The sequence below is a fragment of the Cetorhinus maximus genome, chromosome 5, assembly GCF_964194155.1.
Source record: "Cetorhinus maximus chromosome 5, sCetMax3.hap1.1, whole genome shotgun sequence".
Taxonomy (NCBI): domain Eukaryota; kingdom Metazoa; phylum Chordata; class Chondrichthyes; order Lamniformes; family Cetorhinidae; genus Cetorhinus; species Cetorhinus maximus.
The window spans coordinates 147480966-147504394 of record NC_135883.1 but is presented as its reverse complement, the minus strand read 5'-3'; the positions used below and the strand labels follow the sequence as shown (position 1 = coordinate 147504394).

Genomic DNA, 23429 nt, shown 5'->3' with positions numbered 1-23429 from the left:
TTGTTGTTGTCTTGACTTGGAAAGTGGTTGTTTCTAGGAAGAGTTGCTTTGGTTGTTCCTTCATCAATTATCTTATAAGAGAATGAGTTTTGGCATTAAATTTACCGAGCATCTTAAGATCAACACACCCAAAAAGGATGCAAAAGTTTATAATTCACCACAACCAGCACATTTTTTAAGTCCAGTGCAACTGCAAATTTCTGTACTCATGGTGTTTAAACAATTGTGTTGTTCTAAATCAACAATTAAATATCAGCAATATGATGTGTCAGCGATAGGATGTGTCATTCAGGTTTGCCTGTTGCGTTTGTCAGCCAGATGGAGCTAAGTATCTATCTGAATAAACGCAATAGCAAAGAGGCAGCGTACACTTATTTTTCCCTTTGCTACTACCACCACCCCTCCCCCTTGGATGAATTTTTTTTTTTTTGTGTTCTCTTTTAGAATATAGATCACAATTTGTTGACCAAAACTAGGTGAAGATTTTGGAATGTGGAAAATGTTTTCCCCGAACCGTCACTCATAGCTGCATTTTCTGGTGAATGGTTTTCCTGCCCATTGGACCTTCTTAAGATATTGAAAATCGTTAAGTCGTACCTTGTCTTAAATAAACTCACAACAGCTTCTAAAAAGCATTTGTCTTGTTTGCTGAAAGGTAGAAGAATTTACATAGCATGATAGAATCATACAGCATAGGAGACCATTTAACTATAACGCTTGTGTTGTCCAATTAGTCCCACTTTCCTGCTCTCTCGCAGAGACCTTTTCAAGTATTTATCCACTTCCCTTTAGAAAGTTACTACTGAATCCACTTCCACCATTCTTTCAGGCAGTGCATTTTAGATCATAACAATTCACAATATATGAAGTTGAACATCGCCTAACTGTTCATTTGGATCTTTCTATTTTATCATTGGGATAGATGCGTGCAAAGCATTAAGCTTCTTCTGATAAGTGCAGGTTGTAGCTTCCTTTTCATTTTAAACCAAATTTTGATTACATTTTCTCTCAGTTTTGCTTCTCCTGTGGTTTTGCCCAGGCAAACGGTGACTGAGATGAAGGATCTGAGCTGCCGGCTGTCAGGTCCCCACAATGTCACTGTGAACCAACTGTGAGGCGGTGTCACAGATCAGCCTGGATTGGCTCTTGACTGTAGCCAAGCCCAGTGCCCTTACCTTAGGGAGTGACACAATTATTTGGGTCCCCAGCTGTGAGACCGCTGACTGGGAACCGTACCAGGCTTGGCTGAGCCAGCCTCGCCAACACTGACCCCCTCCACATGAGTAATGGCCACTTGACCAGGTATACCTGTCACACATCTGCAAATGCACTGCATTGTCTGCACTTGCACCTGAGGAAGGAATTGATAATTTCATAAGGAGGAAGAAAACTTCCAAGAAGCAAACAGTTTTCCTATAACTTTTGATTTGTGTTCATTCATTGCATGTCCACTGTGGAGAAAGGTTATGAACATAATGTAAAACATTTTAATTTCTGCAACTGTGAAGATGATTCCATGCAAAAAATATTTGCCTTTTACGGTGTATGGTATGTACCACTGTTTGACACCTATTAACTATAATTATGGTGTGCATGCATTTTTTTTATTCCTATCCTGTTTTTCATATTTGATGGTAGATTAGTTACGTCATATGTATTTGAAACCACCTTGCAACAGACACGTTTTATATAAACATAACCAGAATTTTACATTTTTTGTTTTTAGTTTTTTTTTTCAAAAGAAAGCTGCAAACAAGTGGCTACCAAATGAATAAAGGTTATCAGACATTATGCAGTGAGTCACAAATAACCACACAAGAACTCAAAAATAAAATACTGTAACATTTGCTTGCCTTCAATTGTGGCTGACAGGACAGCATTTGCTGCGATATAAACTCACCTTGTGATATATGACCTTTACAGAGTCATTTATATTGCAGAATATTGTATTTTGTGGTAGATAACAAATTGCAGGAATAGCTCTACTTGTCTACTGCATGGCATTTGTGTGTTATTCACTGCAGTGCATGGTAAATTTCTTATGCTTTACGAAAAATTTGCGTACCGACTCACTAAACAAACCTAGTACAATCTCTGGGAAGTGGCAAGAGTGATTACAGGAATTGATGAAGATGTTCCTGTCAGGGACTGTACTGAGGTGGAATTCTGAAACAATTTTTTTGTGAACTCAGTAAGTTTAAAACTGATATTAGGAAGGAACTCTATCACATAAAGGGTGATAATTGTATGGAATAATCTACCAGGCAAGGGCATTAGAGACAAAGACAATTATGGGGTTCAAAATGTATTTGGATGTTAACATGTTAAGCCAGCTGAGATTCAAGGCTGAATGGCCTTTCCTCCTCCTAGATTGTACTTATAAATCTGATTACTAATATTTTTTGTAGAAATATAATTTACAATACAAATCAGATGTACATATATAAATATACATATGTTAAAATGGCTTATTTATTATGGACTAGCTTCAGCAATATGACATATGTGGATATTTCTGCAGCACTTTTGCTTAGTATATTTTAAACTTCTCTCTAGCAGCCCATTCCCCAAATAAAACCCTCACCCAAACCCCCCCCACCCCCGCCCCAACCAAGTTGAAATTTAAATCTAATTTAACTGGATTCTGACTGCAAAGGAAACCAAGCAGAAAACCAAAGATGACAAGGGTAGCATTCTTTGAATCATAATTCCTCATTTTGATTTTGCATACATTTTAAGTTGTTACTATGAAACTGAAATAGATGAAAGATAATGTTGATTTGCCTTTTTTACAAATGGGAGCTACAGAGACCAGTATTAAGTATCCTTTGAAAGGTCATTGCTACTGAAAGCTGACAACTGAATTAACGACAATTCAAGTACAGCCTCCAACACCTTTTATCAGTAAAATAATTTCTACTATTCGATATCACTTATTATGATTCATAACCAAAGATTTATCTGTTTTTCTTTTGTTTTTTTCTGTACTGCATAAATTATGTGGTTAGGAATTTTATTTTATTCTGAGAACAGTGGTGATAAGGAAACATTGCCTTGTCCTTTAGCCTATACTTCCTTTATTCTTGCAATTTTTACAAATACAAAAACTCAAAATTTCAGCACTTTTCTTCAAGAAAATAAAATTACTAAGTAAGTTTGTTTTATTTTTACTGATACCACTCAGTTTGCAAAATCAAAGAGCAAAGTTTTGCTGGGTCCAGAACTGTTAATATTTTGACAAGAAGAATTCCGCTTTACCATGAGCAAAAGTGGTCCTTCTACCAGCCTGCTTAACAGGGGACTTACTAACCCCAGTGCAGTGAGGCTGAATTTATTTTTCATTGTGTATTCAGTGACTACTAGCATTATTCCATCCTTTACTGAAGGGGGGGATAGTAGGGGAGGGATTTGCTTTTGCAGGGTAATTAAAAACCTACAAATTGCCCCCTTTTTATTGAAACTGCAATTGGTCTCAAGATATGAGCAAGTTTAATTATTGATAGGAGCCTGGAGGCTACCTGTAATTTAAAACCTTGCAACCACATGCGTTTCAAAACCATGGCATCACAGAAACTAAAACAAGGAAATGCCATGGCATTTTAACGTGAAATCAATTTGGAAAAACACCCAACAACAATGACCTAATTATTGTCATTGCGAAACTGTTTCATGTCATATTAACTGCATCGCACAGAGGCTTAAAAGTTTCATAAATTCATGATGTGTGGGCTCGGTAAAAGTGCGAAAACATCTTCAACCTGATCTGCTCGTCACATTTTCTGAAACTTCTGTCAAGTGGGTGCAATGATTGAACAATTTTTTAAAAATTATTTTGTTTTCTAAACCCTTAAAGATGTAACCAAGCTGGGATTGGCTTAAAATGCAGTTCCCATTGATAACTTACTGCCTTTTGGTCAGTTTTTCCACACACATGATTTTTCTTTTCCCCTTGCATCTTTCCTCCTTTTGTCAGTTTTCTGCAGCCCTTTCATTTTATTTAAATGCTGACATATTTCTGTTAATTTATCCGCCTACAAACACCTACAATTAAATCAGACAGTATTTCAATTTAAAAGAAATGTCAGCAGCATTTAACAAAACCAAACATCTGTAGTTGAGATTGGCACAATTTAATGGGCCTCTTTTTTTTAAGAAAGAAGAACCCTGTCCTCAATATATTTTACTCTTAACAGATTGCAAGTATTTGCCTGACTCTGTGGAATTATGTATTTTAATCAAAATAGTGGATATTATGATAACAGTTTTGCAAGCTTTGTTATATTATAGTGTCATCAGCAATGAGAGGCCTGAAATTTGAACTTTCCATCTATTTTTAAAATAAAGTTTCCTGTTCATTCCTTCACATATACATATGCCTTGTGTTAAATATTTTACTTGTTTTTCTCTTGTGTGATGGAAGGTAAGGCTCATCTAGAAAACAAATACCCACAGATGAGTGCCTGTTTTAGTAAAAACAAGATCACGTCCACACCCTCTATTAACTTAATCGACCACAGCCCAATACAAGGCATACATTTTTTTTTAAGGTTTCCTCAGTAATAGTGAACCATTACAATATACCTCTTGTAACAGTTCTTCCAATTCACTGAGAAATTTAAAGATTTGGCTGCAATAAATGTTCCTTTTGCTTAGATGTCAGACCACTACTTGTTACATGTTCTTTTCTGGATTAGAATGCCGATGAATTCATAAACATAACATTGCTTCTCACAGTTGGTTTGATTCAAACAATTTATGTGTTGGGTTTTCTCATGTAGAGATAAGTTGTAGGTTAATGTTTGAAATTATTTTCAACAAACAGCCAGCTGATTGTAAAAAGTGAACTATCAATGTGTTATATTGGGTCGATGCAGTGGATGTACCTTACTGTATTTTAAGCCTTGTACTATTGTGCCACGTCCATAGTATTGTTATAAGGCAAAGGAATGACTATTCTTGTGCTTATTGGTAGTTTCACACGGCATTTTTCAGCCTGGCTAGCCAAATGAACAAGTCTGGCTGCCAAATCAATTTAGCTCTACTGTGCTCAATTGTAATTTCTTACTGGCTACAAATGACGACTGTTTTACCCTAATCTGTTTAAAATGCAAATTGCGTGGTAGGGTTTTTTCTTGGCATCAGTATAAAGACTTAATTACAATATAAGCAATTTTTGAAGTCTTTATATGTACAGTGTGCATAAAGATAGCAGCTTCTATAGATCTGGCTGTCTGTTTTAATTGATGTGCAGCACTATCGATTATATTTTTAAAAATTGCTACAGTTGCCTTTTTAAAGATGTGGAACCTATTTTTTTGTGTCCACAGTAGCCCACATTTTGGGGTATCGGGCTTTTGAGGAACAGGTATATTTGATATTCTGAGTGCAGTAATATAATCAAGAATAGAAGCCATTTACTCAGTAGTTTCACAATGTGTCATGTCTCTAAACTCTGGTTCATTCATGCACTGTGTGGGCACATTCGCTACATTAAACTGAGAAAAAAAAGGTGGAAATATATTTTCAGCAGTTTCAACATTCTATATGTGTAGTAAGGTATTGACATCTCTAACCACAATTTGAATTCGGGACACTGTGGCAGCTTTACCGTACTCTGCTACTCTTTAATATAATATAAAGTGAAAAAAATCAAAAAAGATTGGAATTAATTGTTGCAGTAACAATTTGAGCGTGCAAGTCCAAAGTGCGCAGGAACCAATTTCAATTAGATGAATGATATACACAAGCCAAATTTGACATGCATGATTATCTGTGTAACTGTGGGCGTATGTGCTGTAAATGTTGCTGCAGCTTCTGCAGAATGTTGATACAGAACATTTTTAAATGCAGAAATAATTTCTGTTGTAGCTTCTGTGAAGACCAGTGTGTCACTCATCAATTTGTTTTCTTTGTTGATAATGGACAATATCTAATATGCTGTCACAGACTGATGCTGTAAGGGGTGGACTTTTGTAAATTGTTGGTTAAGAAATAGTTTATTTTTAAAAAGATGTGGCAATGGGCAGCCAAACACAGGGCCAGGTTGTTCAGAATACATTGTAAATGGCTCACATGAAGTGCATAGTAATAATTCTATGCATTGTTTTGTAACTATCTGAATAGGAACAAAAAAAAAGGCTCCCTACAAAGCATAAGATTTGGCCACAAGTACTGATAAACAGAACTGATAACAAAGTCAAGCATACAAAAACATTTAGAAAATAGCAAATTAAAATATAGAAGACCACCAAAATCTTTTTTGTGTGTGTTTTGTGTTTGGGAAATGAGTTACACAAAAGGAAAGCACATATCAGTAGCATTTAACTGAATATTAATTTTCTGCAGTTTTAAAAATCAGTAGATATTAAGCACTTCAATATTAAAAGCAGCACTGTGAGTTGATGCACAGGAATGCAGACTTAATCAAAACGAATTTTAAAATGGATTGCACAGTGCAAATAAATTCCTATCTTGGGATAAGTTGACATTTGACATTTTAGGATGCAAGATGCTGCAATGTAGCAATTAAAATGTGGGGCATAAGTATGATCTTGTTCTACTTTATCTAATCTTTGTGTTTTTTATAAATAAATATATAAATAAGTCAAACTGAAACTTGATGGCTTTGCTGATTATTTTTTGTAATCAGCCACAGGGAAATTTTGATAGGTATGGTTTTGTTTCACAACCTACACTAAACATCGTGAGGAAAATCTCACGAACTGAACTTACTTCAGTGACGGTCTCTAAAAGTCACCCTCCTCCTCTAGAGCAAAAAATAATTATTGTGGTTATTTTGTCTGGCTAACTGTCCAAAAAATGAGACATTGTGTTCTTTTTTCATAGTAAATAATTGTTAATGAACACACACCCGTTCTTTGACACAGCCTTCGAATTGCTTCCCAATTAACCTATAGTTTGTGATTTTACAATTTATTTTCAACTGAAGAAATAGCCTAAAAAATCTTGATGACTTAGTTGCAATGACTCTGTAAAATAGATTTGAGTTTTTTTTTAACGTGCAAATGCTCTTTTTTTTAAAATAACAAAAAAAATAAAAGGCAGTTCAGAAGAAGTTTTCACTAATCTGCGTATTAAGCTAATGATTTATTTTAGGTCCAAGTGGTGCCCTTGTTGGCATTTTCTGGGTTTTATTTTCCACTGCTAGCATTTAGTATGATTTAGCTCAGTCATTTTCGTTCCCGACAGAGAAAACCACATGTAAGTTGCTGCTCCTACACTGAAACGAATTGCAGAAAAGTGGAAAATATCACTGATGATGTGTGTAGGTAGTTTCAGCTACTAAACCAGCATAGCTGTTTGAGTACAAAACACACACACACAGACACACACGCACACACATTTAATAGTGGTTAGTCCTGAAGGTTTTTATAAGTACGTATTTTGTACAACTACTGGGTTTAAAAACTCTGCGCTACAGATGATTTCTGACGCAAGTTGTTTTCTTTGATCGTGGTTTGTCAGCTGATTCTGTTATTTCCTTGTCAATTTGACATATAAACCAAAGCTCAACCTAAATTTGTTTAGAACGGAAAACAAAATATAAATTTAATTGAAAAACCTGTAGTTGTGCATTTCCAAAATGTATTTTTTTTTATTTAACGGAGTGCAAGATACTGTAGGAGGGATTCAAAAAGATTATTGGTGGTGTTGCTTCCTGTATGAGGTTGACAAGTCTAATATCTGAAGCAGCAGACTATCATATATGTATATATAGAGAGAGAGAAAGCACTACAAAATACTTTGGGTCAGAATCTGCATCTGGAATAAATTTTTATCACTTCAACCTACCTCAATTCTCTGTACACTTCATAAACACTCAATAGGTCCCACAGCAGCAAGGATGTCAATTCATTGATGATCTAGATTAACATTGAGCTAAAAGGTCTTATTGTTTGTCATATTAATATGTCCAATTATCTTTTTGAATTGTTTCAAAACGTATGTTTTGTACTTTTTTTTTAAAGTCAATTTTAGCATCTAAATATTGAAGTCACTGATAGAAAAGGGTATTTTAAAAATCCATTTTTCTTTCATTAAATGACCAAGCCCAATATAAAAGAAATCTTCTCAAATTCAATCCGATGATAATTAAGCAAGTTTCCATCTTGATCACAACAACTCATTCCAAAAACTTCAAAAGAAATCAAAATTTGTAAACTTTTTTTTTTGCTGAAACAGTGCCCTTGGTTTCCAAATGTCAAATCTTTTGTGCCACTGTGTGAATTATGATATCTGTCACTGCTTAAAATAATTACCCCTGGCTTTTTTTAGATGATCTGTTGGTCAGTTTTTTCGCCTTTTGTTTATGTTTCAGAATTACTGAAAGCTGAAACAGGAAGCAGAATCGTACTGTTTACCGAACATGATGTACTGTACTTCTGTACAGTGGTGAACTGTTAATCCAGAAACCTTGGTAGTCCAGCAACAAGTCTGCACTGTGAATGTGAGTGGTGACCTTTCTTTATTCTGCACAACCGTCTTGACCATCCAAAAGGTCACTTTCAGAGCTGATTTTTAAAATTTGATAATTGCAGATGGATTATTGAATTACACTGCAGGGCAAAAATACATTTTTTTAAAAATTTACAGCCTTCACTCCTGTGGAAATAATTATTTTTCAGAACTTCTCCCTCTTGCAACATTTTGACCTCAGTGACCAGCACAATGTAGATCCAGCTGTGATGATTAGACTCCTTGAGCACTAGTTATGCAAATAACAGCTGCCTCACTGACTCAAGTGTATTCAGGTTCCACCTTGGTTACTTGTCATTAGTAACTGGTTGAAGTGACAGCTTGGAGCTTCCTCACCCAACTATTTGTTTCCCACTGAAGTGATTCAATCAGCAAGTTTTTTTTATCGAAAAATTATACTTTATAGAGTAAATTATTCAAAATAGTACATGACCCAAATTGAAATTGAAAGAAAATGAGAAAGTTATTGGTGACATAGAAACCATTTGTTTTTACTCATTTCATGTACAGCCTGTATCTTGTGAAGTCAGGATATCAGTTCAGTTGCCAGCTTACATCACTGCCCAAACACTACTGTCCACGGCTGTTAATTAAGGGGAAATGGAGCAGAACTAGCATCTGACATGTGATGGCCCTGGGGCCAATTCCTGCCATGTGTAATGTTCCATTGCAAGATTGTAGTTGGTTGTTGTGATAAATATTGACTGCAGTCAAGGTGCTGTCGAGGTAAACTGTTAACCAGAGATTTCAGAAGTGCCCATGTGTTGGCTTTGCAAGTACATTTCCCATGCAAATTCATTTCTGTAGAGCAAGGGCCAAATATTTCAGTGCGTGAGAATAATACTTTATCCTGAAAACCTCAACAATGTGACTCACTAGAGACCATGTCTTATAATCTCTGATAAATGATGAACCGCTCTTTTCTGTTTGGTCAATAAAAGGCAGTGACATAGTGGTATTGTCACTGGACTAATACTCCAGAAACCCAGGGTAATGCTCTGGGGATTGGGGTTCAGATCCCACCACGGCAGGTGGTGGTGAATTTGAATTCAATAAAAAACCTGGAATTAAAAGTCTAATCGTGAAACCACTGTTGATTGTTTTAAAAACCCAACTGGCTCACTGACATCTTTTAAGGAAGGAAATCTGCCTATGTAGTTTAGCCTATATGTGACTCCAGACCCACAGCAATGTGACTTAAATGCCTTCCAAAATGGCCAAGCAAGCCACTCAGTTCTCAAGAGCATTTAAGGATGGGGCAATAAATGCTGGCCCAGCCAGCGAAGCCCACATTCCATGAACGAATAAAAAAAGAAAATTGGTTGTTGTGGATCAACAGTAGAAAATTAAAGAAGTTACATTTATTCTGCCTTGGGTTCAATTGGATTATTGGAGAAAACCCACGGCAGATTAGATGGCATCGGGTGAGAACAGACCAGTTAACTCCTGGGTGCGGTCCCACCTTCAGGATAGCAAATTGAACATGATAAATTTCCTAAGACCATTATGACACTAGAAATAACAGGTATAGAGCTCACACAACATCTCTTAGTTACCCAAACTTCATATTTGAAATTTAGATCTCCTACGCTTGAACTTTCAGTTATTGAAACAAAGAGACTTTCAGCTAAGTTACATGAACAGTGTTCGAGCTGATTTCATTAACTGTATCTTTTCATGTAGCTTAACTGGAAATTTGTAGTCCTATTGCTGAATGCTCGAAATTGAAATTTCAGTTTCAGCAGTAAAATATTCTGAGAACGCACACCGTGCCCTTCACTAAGCTAAATGTCTGTTATTTCTGTTATAATGGTCTCAGGTGATTTATCATGGTCTCTTTGCCCTCATCTATGATGTATTGTCAGAAAGTCTTCTTGACAAGCACATCTAATGTAGAACTTAGACGTTGTTTAGGGCAAACCCTTGTGGAGCAAAGGGCCTCTGTTCTTTCAGTAGTGACTCGTGCATATGAACATACAAAATTGACAGACAAATGGCGCCATCAAGCCCCATCTTAAAGGAGGACAGAGAGGTTTAGGGAGGGAATTGCACGGCTTATAGACTAAGCAGCTGAAGAAGTGGCCACCAGTGGTGTGGGGGTGGGGGTAAAGGAAACTGTGGTGGACAAGAGGAAAGAATTGGAGAAGTGCAAAATATTTGAAGGGCTGTAGGGGGAGGATATTGCAGCGATGGGGCAAGGCTGTGGAGAGAATTGAACACAAGGATTTCTACCTCAAGGCTAATTGGCAGAAATGTTGTAAAATTCCTTTTCACAGTAAGGATCAAGTGCTAAATATGTGCTTGAAATGGGAGGCAGTGGCGTACTGTTATTGAACTAGTATTCCAGAGATCAAGCGTAACGATCTGGGGGACCGGGTGAAATTTGAATTCAACAAAAATGTGGAATTAAAAAATGAGGTGATTGTCATAAAAACCCATCTGGTTCACTAATGTCCTTTAGGGAAGAAAATCTGCCATCCTTACCTACATGCGACTCCAGACCCACAGCAATGTTGTTGACCCTTAACTGCCCTCTGAACAAGGGGGATGGGCAATAAATGCTGCCTAGCCAGTGACGCTCACGTCCCATGAATTAATTTTTAAAAAAGTGTGATAGTGCAATTCCATGGGGCCCGAAATGTTGCCTCAGAGATTGTATGAATAAATCAAGAAAAGGTTTCCCACAACAATCACTGTTCAAACACTCTGCTTCACTTCATGCTCAAATACTCAGCCGTATTATGCCTCCTTTGGATGTAACATAGCTGTTGGATGCAAAGTTCTGCATTCCTAATAACTGGTCTCTAAAACAATTTAGAAATCAGAAAATATAACCCTCTTCTGGTAAATTTGTAATAAGAATTGTTGTATATCAGCTCTAGGCAGAATATTTGTGTTGATGTGTGAAGAGAACACAGTAATTACAAATCTGAAAGTAGTTTTCGGAGGGAGTGTACCAGGGGTTTTACAATACTGTGATTGTCTATCACAACAGTGATACTAGTTTCGCAAGAGTCCCTAATAATAATCACAACTTGCGAATGGTTTCTTGAACACTTCGTATACAAAATGTTATTATTAAACTGCCTCAGTTTACAACAAAATTGAGGCATAAACACACCATTTACAATAAAGCTTTTGTGAATTTATTTGAGGAATTTCTGTTCATTTAAGGTGATGGAAGTTAGTCATGGAGAATGGAACATTTTTCATTTCAGGCACCCAAAGGTCAACATCGAGCATTCTCAGGTTATGTAGCATAAATGGAAGAGTAAAGCTCCCTTTATTCCGCCACAGAAAACATCAATGTCGTGGTGTGACATTTTTCTATTCCCATATCAGCCACTGTTTGGCCTCTGGAATTAAATTGCAGAATGGTGTTACATTGGGGGTAATTTTGTGCTGTTAAGTTGAAACTTCAGAAAACCAATTCATTTAGGGCCCTTACAGCTAACAATGAGAGCAGACACTTGCCTCATCAAAATGAGCAGGATTTAAGTTCAGGATGCCAGGGGCGAATAGCTAGTGTGCCTAACCCAAAGTGTCACTGTACGTATTGAAATAGTTGTTTCTATCATTCATATCCAGAAATAGCCCAGTTTGTCTGTTGGGCCGAATGTGTACCTGAAAGATTGTCTCTATATTGAGTGTTGGTAGCACACTTGCCGCTAATTCACAAGGTGCTGGGTTCAAGTCCCACTCTATAGGGCTTGAGTACCAAACTCAAGGCTGAAACTCCAGTGGAATACTGAGGGAACATTGCACTATTGGAGGTGCCAGCTCTTAGGTGAGAAGTTAAATTGAGGCCCTATCTAACCTGCATCGGGTGGATGTAAATGATCCTGCAGCATTGTTCTGAAGAAGAGCAGGGGAGTTGACCCTGGCCAATGTTTATCCTTTAACCAATATCACAAAAGAACAGATTATCTAGTCATTGTCACATTGCCGTTTGTGGGAATTTGTTGAGCCATGTTTCATAAAATAACAGCACTTCAAAAAGTACTTCACTGACTTTAAAGCTGGTGGTCATGAAAAGCTCTATATTAATGCAAGTCTACTTTAAAATATACCATAGTTCATTTTCTGTCTCATAAGAACATAAGAAATAGGAACAGGAGTAGACCATTTGGCTCCTCGAGCCTGCTCCGCCATGCAATAAGATCATAGCTGATGATCTTGTGTTTCGATTTCCACATTCCCATCTACCCCCATTTGTCTCGTTTGTTCTCCACATACTCTCTCAGCTCCAGAGGGAAAGGATTTGTCTGCTCCATCATGAATGTCGCAGTCGACTGTGGAAAATACATAGTCAGTTTCCTTAAAATTTTCTACAGTGGCAGACTGCAACACACTTTGCGCCATCCACTTCTATTTATGTAGCGTACTATTAAAACTTCAAGAAAACCCAAACCTCTTCACACCTAAGTATTCAGAAGTGTAGTCACTGTTATGTAGCCAAGTGGTGTGCCTAATTTACACACAACAAAATCCACAGACGGCAAATGAAAGGAATGAGCAATTAACTTTTTGACACTATTTCTTGAGAGAAGAATATTGGCCAAGCACCAAAGGAACTTTCTGCTCCTCTTTAAAGAGCACCATGGGGATCTTCTACCGACTCAGAAGTAAATGGACAATCTGGTGCTGCCTTCCCTAATTTTTTTCCCGAACCAGCCTTGAGGATGGTAGGATGTGCCCTCTTATTTCTATGCCTTCTCACCTCCCAACCCCAGTGGCCTCAACTGACACTTCAGACCCTTCAATGACTGTGGAAAATGACACAAGTTAAACTAATGTCTTATTAGTCCAAGGAACAGTGTCCTGGGGCAGCCATATACTGTGCCACAGTGCCACCTAGTTCAAGGCCATTTCACACTTTTTTTAACCTCCCATGTCATATTGCAAGAGTGTTTGCTGAAGACTTCAGCTGGCAATGTATTAATGGCAGGACGTTGATGGTTGCTTATTAGAGTAGCGCATATTAACTCTATCCATGCTTTCAAAAGAGAGTTGTGCTGGTTCCTGACTGGACAGCCATCACATCATAAATAGGGCAAGTATCTTTACTGGCAATGCTTGGTCCATGTGATAATATTCCAGATTCCTTGCACCAGAGAAAATAATTTCTATGTATCCACTCTATTGACCTCGTTACCCTTTTAAACACCCCAATTAGATCACCCCCCCCCCCCCCCCCCCCGCCTCAACCTTCTGAACCTGAAATGATACAAGCTATGTTAATGCTATTATCTGCCCTCATAATTTAACCCGTTTAGCCCCGCTATGATTCTGGTGAATCTGTACTGTACCTCCTCCAAGGCTAATATCTTTCCTGAGGCGCAGTGGCCAGAACTGAACACAAACGGGCTCTTACCAAGACTATGTGCCAACTAAGCACCACTTCCTCACTTTTCATTTCTAACCCCTTAATATAATGGCCAATATTCTGTTAGTCTCCTTGATTACTTTATACACCTATGTATTAGCTTTTAGTGAATTTTGTGCCTAAATCCATTTGTTCTTGCATAGTTTCTTGTTTATCACCAGTAAGACAATTTCCTATATTAAATAGTGGAGTGACACTGGTAGTTTTCCAATCCAACGGGACAATTGCTGAATCTCGAGAGTTTACACTTATGGACGGAATCATCCCAGATTTGCACTAAGTGCGATAGCGGGCAGAAAAAAGAACGTTTTACCCGCTGGCCATACTGGCAGCTTTTCATGCCACATCGTCCCAATCGCGCCTGATTAATCATGCATTCCCGGGAAACATGCTGTTTCACTGGCGGGCAGCCTCTGATTCACCCCGCCGTGCCTTCACCTCGTCACTTCATCATCCCGGACACCACATTTAAAGTGCAGCCACGTGCACTTCCCTCAGTGCTTCCAGCCTAGGACTGCTGCGCAAAAGGCATTGCCCCAAAAGGCAAGAAAACTGCAGCCCCCCCCCCCCTGATTCAGTGACCCATCCCCCTGGAACGCCTTTTGGATGCTGTGGAGGCCTACAATGTCCTCCACCCCCGCTCTGGCCGCAGGTAGGTCAGCAACATTACCAATCTGGCTTGGGAGGTGGTGGCAATGGTGGTCAGTGCCAATGCCCTGGAAAATAGAACAGCGCCCAGTGCTGAAACAGGATGAATGATCTCCTCCATTTATGCCAGGTAAGTCACTCTTCTCATCACTCTCAACTCACACTCACAAACCCATCACACATTGACAGGAATCTCATTCACTGCTAGTTCAAGGGACATCACAATTCACTCTCTCTCACACACCTTCATTGTCCTCATCCCGTTCATGGCACCACTCACCACCCACACATACCAGGCGTACTTACCATCTGATAAAAACAAAAAGCTAAAAGCTACTGCGGATGCTGGAAATCCAAAACAAAAACAGAATTACCTGGAAAAACTCAGCAGGTCTGGCAGCATCGGCGGAGAAGAAATCAGTTAACGTTTCGAGCCTTCATGGCCCTTCGGCAGAACTGAAGCATGCTTCAGTTCTGCTGAAGGGCCATGAAGGCTCGAAACGTTAACTGATTTCTTCTCCGCCGATGCTGCCAGACCTGCTGAGTTTTTCCAGGTACTTACCATCTGGCCTGGCAGGCGTCCTGTTTGCACTCTCTGTATCTTGTCTTCATGCAGGACAAGCTGGCACACAACAAAAGGGAGAGATCGCAGACTGGTGGAGGAATGCCTGAAATCAAGGTCCTCAGGGATTTTGAAAATCGAGCCACCCAGCTGGCCGATGAAGATCTGGATCGGTCCTATGCTGACGGTGAGGTCGGAGGTGCTCAACTGAGTGAGGATCCAGCGGTGCAACATCCATCAGACAACCATGCCGTGAGTGTTGTGTCCTCTTTCACAGGCCACTGCCATGCACTAGTTGTCTCTCCATTTTTTCGCTGGCACATCTGGGAAACAGCCGAGGGAGCCCATGAACCAGGTCCTCGACTCAAGCCCAGAAGACACCTCAGAAGAGGAATCTGCTGAAACCTTCATTGAAGACTTGTCACAGCACAGAGACACACACCTCGGTGGGCCCAAGCCTTAGAGTAGCCTTGGGTCACGATCTGGTGAGCGCATCTCACTGTCTAACCAATGGCAGGCGGCAGCGGGGACTTCCCAGGTTTCCGGCACTCGGAGGACTGCTGGGGATCAGACATCTGCTGACTGCAAGTCAGATGACGAGCCTCTGGACTCAGACATACCTCAGTTGCTGGAGCTGCAAAGGCAAGCCCAGGAACATCAGGAAAGGATGTCCGCTGCACTCCTCAGATTGCAAGACACGATGGAGGAGTCGGTCTGCCTTCAGTCTGAGATGATCGCGCTGGCGTGCCAATGCATCGAGATCAACACTAGTAGGATGGTGTTTGCCATGGAGACCTTGGTCCAGGACATTGGTCCTGCACTGCTGCACAGGCTGAACTCCATCGCTGACCTCCAACTGTGTCAATACGAGAGGGGTGTGCGATAGCTCAATCTCACTCCAGCTACCCCTTCTCTTCAACGAGTTAGCCAGGGGCCCTGGGGCACACATAGGGTCGAGGGTCAGCAGGTACACACCCCGGGGCCATCCACCCAAGTGACTCCGGGAGTGTCCAGCCCATCCTAATCCCCTCTTCCTGTGACCTCAGCAAATCCAGCTCCACAGGCTGAGGAGGGTGCCACTGCCGCACAGCAGGACTCCAAAAGCAAGCCGATACGCTCCAGGTTTCGGCCCTCCAGAGGACGCCCGTCAAGGTCATCTCAGACAGGGCGTAGCAGTCAGTAGGCTGCCTTCGCCTCCGCTGTGTATGCCTTGGGAGCACCAAGGGACAGACACGTGGGTATGAGAGCCTGTAAGTCTGGCTTCCAATGCTAAATTCAACAAGATATGAAAATAATTTAATGGAAAAGATGCCCACATGTCCGTCCTTGGCCTGCTGCAATTTTCCAGTGAAGCCCAACGCAAACTGGAGGAACAGCACCTCATCTTCCGATTAGGCACTTTACAGCCTTCCGGACTGAATATTGAGTTCAACAACTTCAGACCATGAACTCTCTCCTCCATCTTTACCCCTTTTTCAATCCCTTTTTTTTTTGTTTTTCTAAATTTTAGTTTTTATTTTTTTTTATCCTCTTTCTCCAAGCTCACCCCCCACCAAGGGCCAGTTGTAGCTAGTTGTTATGTTGTGCTTTCACAGAGCGCTGGCCCTTGTTCTTCTATCAACACATCCTTCTCTTACCTTTATGTGACTATCAGCACCTTCTTTAGTCTTCACCACCACCATTAGCGCTCTCTTTGTCTTGTGCCCGTGACACCTTCACAGAATCACAGAACCTTAACGGCACAGAAGGAGGCCATTCGGCCTATCGTGTCTGCACCGGCTCTCCAAATGAGCATTATGACCTAGTGCCATTGCCCTGCCTTTGTCCCCGTACCCCTGCACATTGTTTCTATTCAAATAATCATCAAATGCCCTCTTGAATGCCTCGATTGAACCTACCCCCACTACACTTCCAGGCAGTGCATTCCAGACCTGAACCACTTGTGTGAAGAAGTTTTTTCTCATGTCACATTTGCTTCTTTTACAAATCATTTTAAATCTGTGTCCTCTTGTTCTTGATCCTTTTACGAGTGGGAACAGCTTCTCCCTCTCTACTCTGGCCAGCCCCCTCATGATTTTGAACATCTCTATCAAATCTCCACTTAGCCTTCTTCTCTCCAAGGAGAACAGTCCCAACTTCTCCAATCTACCCTCATAGCTGAAGTTTTTCATCCCTGGAAACAGTCTTGTAAACCTCTTCTGCATTCTCTCCAATGTGTTCACGCCCTTCCTATAATGTGGCACCAAGAACTGTACACAATACTCCAGCTGAGGTCTAACCAGTGTCTTATATAAGTTCAGCATAACCACCCTGCTCTTGTACTCTATGCTTCTATTAATAAAGCCCAGGGTACTATATGTTTTATTAACTGCTCTCTCCATCTGTCCTGCCACCTTCAATGATCTATGCACATATACACCCAGGTCTTTCTGCTCCTGCACCCACTTCAAAATTTCACCCCTTATTTTATATTGTCTGTCCACATTCTTCCTACCAAAGTGCATCACCTTCCATTTCTCCGCATTGAGCTTCATCTGCCACCTATCTGCCCACTCCACCAATTTGTTTATGTCCTCTTGAAGTTGCAGAGCATCCTCCTCGCAGTTCACAACACTCCCAAGCTTTGTATCATCTGCAAACTTTGAAATTGTCCCCTGCGTACCAGGATCTAGATCATTAATGTATATCAGGAAAAGCAAGGATCCCAGTATCGACCCCTGGGGAACTCTGCTACAACCTTCCTCCAGCACGAAAAATATCCATTGACATTACTCTCTGCTTCTTATTTTTCAACCAATTTTTTATCCACATTGCTACTGTCCCTTTTATTCCATGAGCAATAAGTTTTCTCACACGTCTATTGTGTGACACTGTGTCAAATGACTTTTGGAAGTCCATGTACACCACATCAACAGCATTACCCTCACTGACCTTTGCTGTTACCTCTTCAAAAAAACTCCAAGTTAGTTAAACATGATTTCCCCTTTAGAAATCCATGGCTCTTCCTTATCAACCCATATTTTTCCATGTGACTACTAATTCTATCCCAAATAATTGTTTCTACAATCTTGTCCACCACTGAAGTTAAACTGACTGCTCTGTAATTGTCGGGCTTATTGTTACAACCTTTTTTGAACAAGGATGTAATGTTTGCAATTCTCCAGTCCTCTGGCACCTCCCCTGAGTCTAGGGATGACTGAAAGATTATGGCCAGTGCCCCTGTAATTTCTACTCTCACTTCCTTCAATATCCTTGGATGCACCTCATCAGGCCCCGGTGTTAATCTCTCCACAGTCCCCACCTATCCCTGACCTTCTATCTTGCTCCGCCTGCTCCACCCCCTCTTAAATTGTATAAAACCCATCACATTTCTACTTCTCTTTAGCTCTGAAGAAGAGTCATACGGACTTGAAACGTTAATCCTGTTTCTCTCTCCACAGATGCCGCCAGACCCGCTGAGTTTTTCCATCGTTTTCTGTTTTTATTTCAGATTTCCAGCATCCACAGTATTTTGCCCTCAACACTAGAAGGGAAGTGTGTCATGTGATCTACTCTTAGTTTCATTTTGCTTTTGAGCAGAGCACACACATACAGCTCTGCTGCTGATGTCTTCAAGCATTCTGTTTATGTATAAATGTTCCCATGTGCCTAGTATGAATAAATGAACCCTTATGAGTGATTGGTGCCTGTATAACAACAGAACATCCTTCATCTCTCAATCAACGTGACTAAAATTGATTATTGCTCAAAAAGAGGCATGTCTAAAATTAATAGATTATCTAGTCACTGTCACGCTGCAGTTTGGGTAAGTTTACTGTGCACAAATTGGCTGCTGTGTTTCCTGCATTACAATAATGACTACGATTAGGCCATAAGATGTAGGAGCAGAAGTAGGCCATTTGGCCCATCGAGCCTGTTCATGGCTGATCTGATAATCCTCAACTCCTCTTTCCTGCCTTTTCCCCATAACCCTTGATTCCCTTACTGATTAAAAATCTGACTATCTCAGCCTTGAATATACTTAACGACCCGGCTTCTACAGCCCTCTGCAGTAAAGAATTCCACGGATTGACTACCCTCTGAGGGAAGAAATTCCTCCTCATCTCTGAGATTATTCCCTCTGGCTCAAATGCACTCAATTGGCTGTAAAGTGTTTTGGAACTTCCTGAAGCTGTGAAATGCGCTATAGAAATGCAAGTCTCTTCTCTTTATTTTTCAACTTGGCTGTTGATTGGTTTTGGGTGTTTGGGTGTTGCAGAGGTGCAGCTCTGTTTATTATTCTTGCAGCGTTGTTCTTCTGCCCAGTACAATAATCCTGGCACCTCTTTTTTTTTCCCCGCTTTTTTTTTCTATTTGTATTTTTGCTTGATGTTTATTTTGACTTGCATGTGGCAGCCACCACTGAATTCAAAACTTTCACTAATAATAAGTTATTTTACAGGGCCAACACTTTTTTTTTTCCCCCATGCTATAAGCAGTTCCAAGAATCTTTCTCTGTGGCACAAGCTCTATGTCACTGGCTGTTGGATCAAGATTTATAAGTATAAAAAGAAAATCAACCTCAAAGCATTGAATGTAGTGATAAAATTAATGTGTCATAAAATGGGTGCCTACTTCCAGAACTGCTGTAGTGAGTCATTATAACTCTTCCCCTTTACCCAGCAAATCCCTGTTTAGCGTACCTGAAAGGGACTAGCATTCCCAGCTCATATTACGCCTCAGTCCAATATGGCCCTTTTCCTAGTAACCACTGTACTCATGCTGATTTTTCCTGCCGACATCCTTGCACATTCCAAATGGGCTCGAGGCTTAGAGTACTGAACTAAAAAGCTGCAATGACACCTAACTTTTTAATTACTTGATTTGAATGCGGAATGCACGCTTTCAAGTTGGATTTGAACAATGCCTCTTGGCAGCAGTAATCTGAAATGGGAATGTCCCAAATGAGATTCTCGCAGAGGTTTAGGGCCAAGCAGCTGGTTAGTGCAAACCAGTCTTTGAATCACATTTTCAGTGTAGTTAAAAAATATCAACTCGACTTGCCAAGGAAGAATATGCTCGTGTGTGCTGCTGTGTTTGCTCACTGTTCCTTTTAAACTTGTCTCTGATCTCTCACTGACCGATCTTACTTGCTAGTTCTGGACAGAGCAGGTGCCACTGCCTGCTCATCAAGTTCGGTGAGATTTTTTTTTCCCCAGAACAAGCTTCGTGCCTGTGGCGTTCGGAGAATTTGAAATCAAGTTATAAAAGAGCATTCATCAGTAGAAGCGACCATGAAGCTGTTGAATTGTTTGGAAACGCCACCTTGTTCACTAATGACCCTTAGAGAAGGAAACCCGCTCGCCTTACCCACCTGACCTGAATGTGACGCCATGTAGTTAACTCTTAGCTGAAATGATCTAGCAAGGTGCTGCTCAATTTTATCAAACTGCTATAAGTCACTTAGATTATATAATGCTCTCGCTCCTGCTCACTCTGGTACACACCAGACGTAGATGTGCACACAAACACCCTAATTAATTGTGTAATTGATTGCTGCCTGGGACTGGCAGAAGAATGTCATAATGAGTGAGGTGGCAGTTATAATGCTGGAGGAAGTGCACTGCACCAAAACGCATGGGGCTGGATCTTTAAACGGCTGTGGAGGTGGGGACGGAGGTGGTCCGTGTCCGCAATTTCCCACCATGGGCAGCTAAGCTGGTCTGCCGTTCTGCTGCTGTCTCTGAGCCATTTTGGAATATGCTGATTTCGGCGGGGGTTAGGGTGGGGGGAAATGGCTACCTAATTGGCAGTAGCCAATCAGGCATCATTCAGGGCCCAGCAAGGCCCCTCTGTCAATGCCGACTGTGCCCCCCCACCCCCTCACCCCCCCACCCCCCTCCCCAGAATATGGCCCAGGGATGGAGACAGTCTCCCGGAACCAAACCAGGCGTAGAGCAGCGCTTTACCTATCATCATCTATCATTCCTGGCCTCCCCCTCAAACCAGTAGCTGCGATTGCAAGATTGTCACAGCTATGGCTGCAGGCCGCCCTACGGAGGACCATCCCTTCCCTCTCCACGATCACTGTCTGGCAGGCAGTTTTAAGCTCACCTTTTTTTTAAAAAAAAACTCTTCAGAAGGCACCTCCATCTTGAGGCACCCCCTCTCTTTCCCATATGCGTTGATGGCTCCCACCTCTGACGCTGCGGTTGTTCATCTCTCAGGGCTGGAGAGCCTCCTGTTCTCCCTCCAGCCTCAGGAGCCCATCAGCCATCCTTAATTGCGAACATACGTACATATGAACATACAAAATAGGAGCGGAAGAGACCATTTGCTGTGTTAAGCCTGCTCCATCATTCAATAAGGTCATGGCTGACCCGTTTGTATTACTAATTCCACATACCCATCTACTGCCGATAACCTTAGATTCTTGTTAGGCAAGGGCATCAATCTACCTCCGTCTTAAAAATATTCAGTGACCCCCGCCTGCCTCCACCACCTTCTGAGGCAGAGAATTCCAAAGTCGCACAACCCTCTGAGAGAAAAAATTTCTCCTCATCTCTACCCTAAAAGGGTGAGCCCTAATTTTAAAATGTGCCCCCCTAGTTCTGGACTCACCCACAAGAGTCCACCTTGTCAAGATCGTTCAGGATCTTACAAACTTCAATCAAATCACCCCTCACCCTTCTAAATCCCAGTAGAAACAAGCCAAGTCTGTCCAACCTTTCCTCTTAAGACAACCCACTCATTCCAGGTATCAATCTAGTAAACCTCCTCTGAACCGCCCCTAATGCATTTTCATCCTTCCTTAAATAAGGAGAGCAAAACTGCACACAGTATTTGAGATGTGGTCTCACCAATGCCCTGTATAACTTAAGCGTAATATCCTTACTTTTATGTTAAGTTCCTCTCATAATAAAGGATAGCATTCCATTAGCCTTTTAAATTACTTGTTGTACTTGCATACTAACTTTTAGTGACTCATGCACGAGAATGAGATTCCTCGATCCCCCCTGCACATTGGAATTCGTTTCTGTTTAAGTAATACTCCTTTTTATTCTTCCTGCCAAAGTGATCAACTTCACATTTTCCCACATTATACTCCATCTGCCAGATTTTTGCCCATTCACTCAACCTATTTATATCTGTCTGCAACCTCCTTATGTCCCCTTCACATACGTTCCTACCTATCTTTGTGTGATCTGCAAATTTAGCTACCGTGCCTTCGCTGCCCTCATCTAAGCCATTGATATAATTGGATGGCAAGCGTGAGAATAATTGGTTACACTATGGCCTGAATTTTTGTAAAGACGAACGTCTTGCAGATGTGGGAATGGGTCACGTCCAAATTTGCATATCCATGGTTCACAGAGGCAGCTACACAAGTTAAAGTGCAGCTTCCTGATTTGACTTTGCTAGTGGGATGTCCAAATCACAACTTGTGCACTTTCGACCTGGTAAGAGAAGGTCTAAAGCTGCCAGAGTCCTTTGGAGGAGTGGTGTACCTTTTTGGAGAGGTAAGGTACCCTTTTGGATATGGTCCCAAGACACCTTCTAGAAAGGTCAAGATTCATCAGCAAAAGTGTCCTGAATTGGTTGGATTGCTGTGAAACCTAACTGATTCACCAATGTTCTTTGAAGAAGGAAATCTGCTGTCCTTCCCCAGGCTGGCCTATATGTGACTCCAGCTGGTTAACTCTCAGACAAAGTGGCTAAGCCAGCTGCTCGGTTTTATCAAACCGCTACAAAGAATTCAGACTGGTGATGGTTCAAGAAGAAAAGCCACCATCATTTTCTCAGGACCAGGAACGGGCAATAAATGCAGATCTTGTCATCCATGCCCACATCCTGTGAATGAAATGTTTTAAATGTTGGTAAGCGACCTGAAAAGGGCTTTTCTGAGAAACTTTTTTACGTTAACCCTCCTGTTCTGAAAGTAGTCAGTGAATCATGCTGAAGATTGTTTTCAGATGCACTGATCATTTACTGATGCCTTAAATAAATGGTCAGTGTTTGTGTGTTAGAAACCTGGGCAGAGAGTGCTGGAAGATAATACAACCGTCTTATCTCAACCCAATCATGTTCCCACCTGACATCCATGCTGGTTTGCTTTCCAATAGGAATAATTGGATCATTCCCTTAACTAAGTGATACAGAAGTCCATTCCTTGATTAGCATCCTAGCTGAGGTAGGCTAAATAAGTTCAGAACAGGGATTAAATTCCAGTAGTTTTTCGGTTGTAGCATTGAGCATTAGCAACAGCTTTTTTCACAGCTTTATTTAAAATCCATGAATTTGAAACTTTTTACAGCGTATATTAAGACTTGCCCTGTCTCAAAGTGCAACCCAGATGCC

General features: G+C 40.8%; 1 long non-coding RNA gene across 9 annotated transcripts in view; it reads left to right on the top strand.

The window, feature by feature from the left end:
• Positions 1-23429, top strand: part of LOC144681001 (uncharacterized) — a 585681-nt gene that overhangs the window by 348470 nt on the left and 213782 nt on the right. For all 9 annotated transcript variants that reach the window (XR_013576664.1, XR_013576666.1, XR_013576663.1 and 6 more), the window contains exon 5: positions 8339-8467. This is a non-coding gene — a long non-coding RNA (uncharacterized LOC144681001). The remainder of the gene's footprint in view (positions 1-8338; positions 8468-23429) is intronic.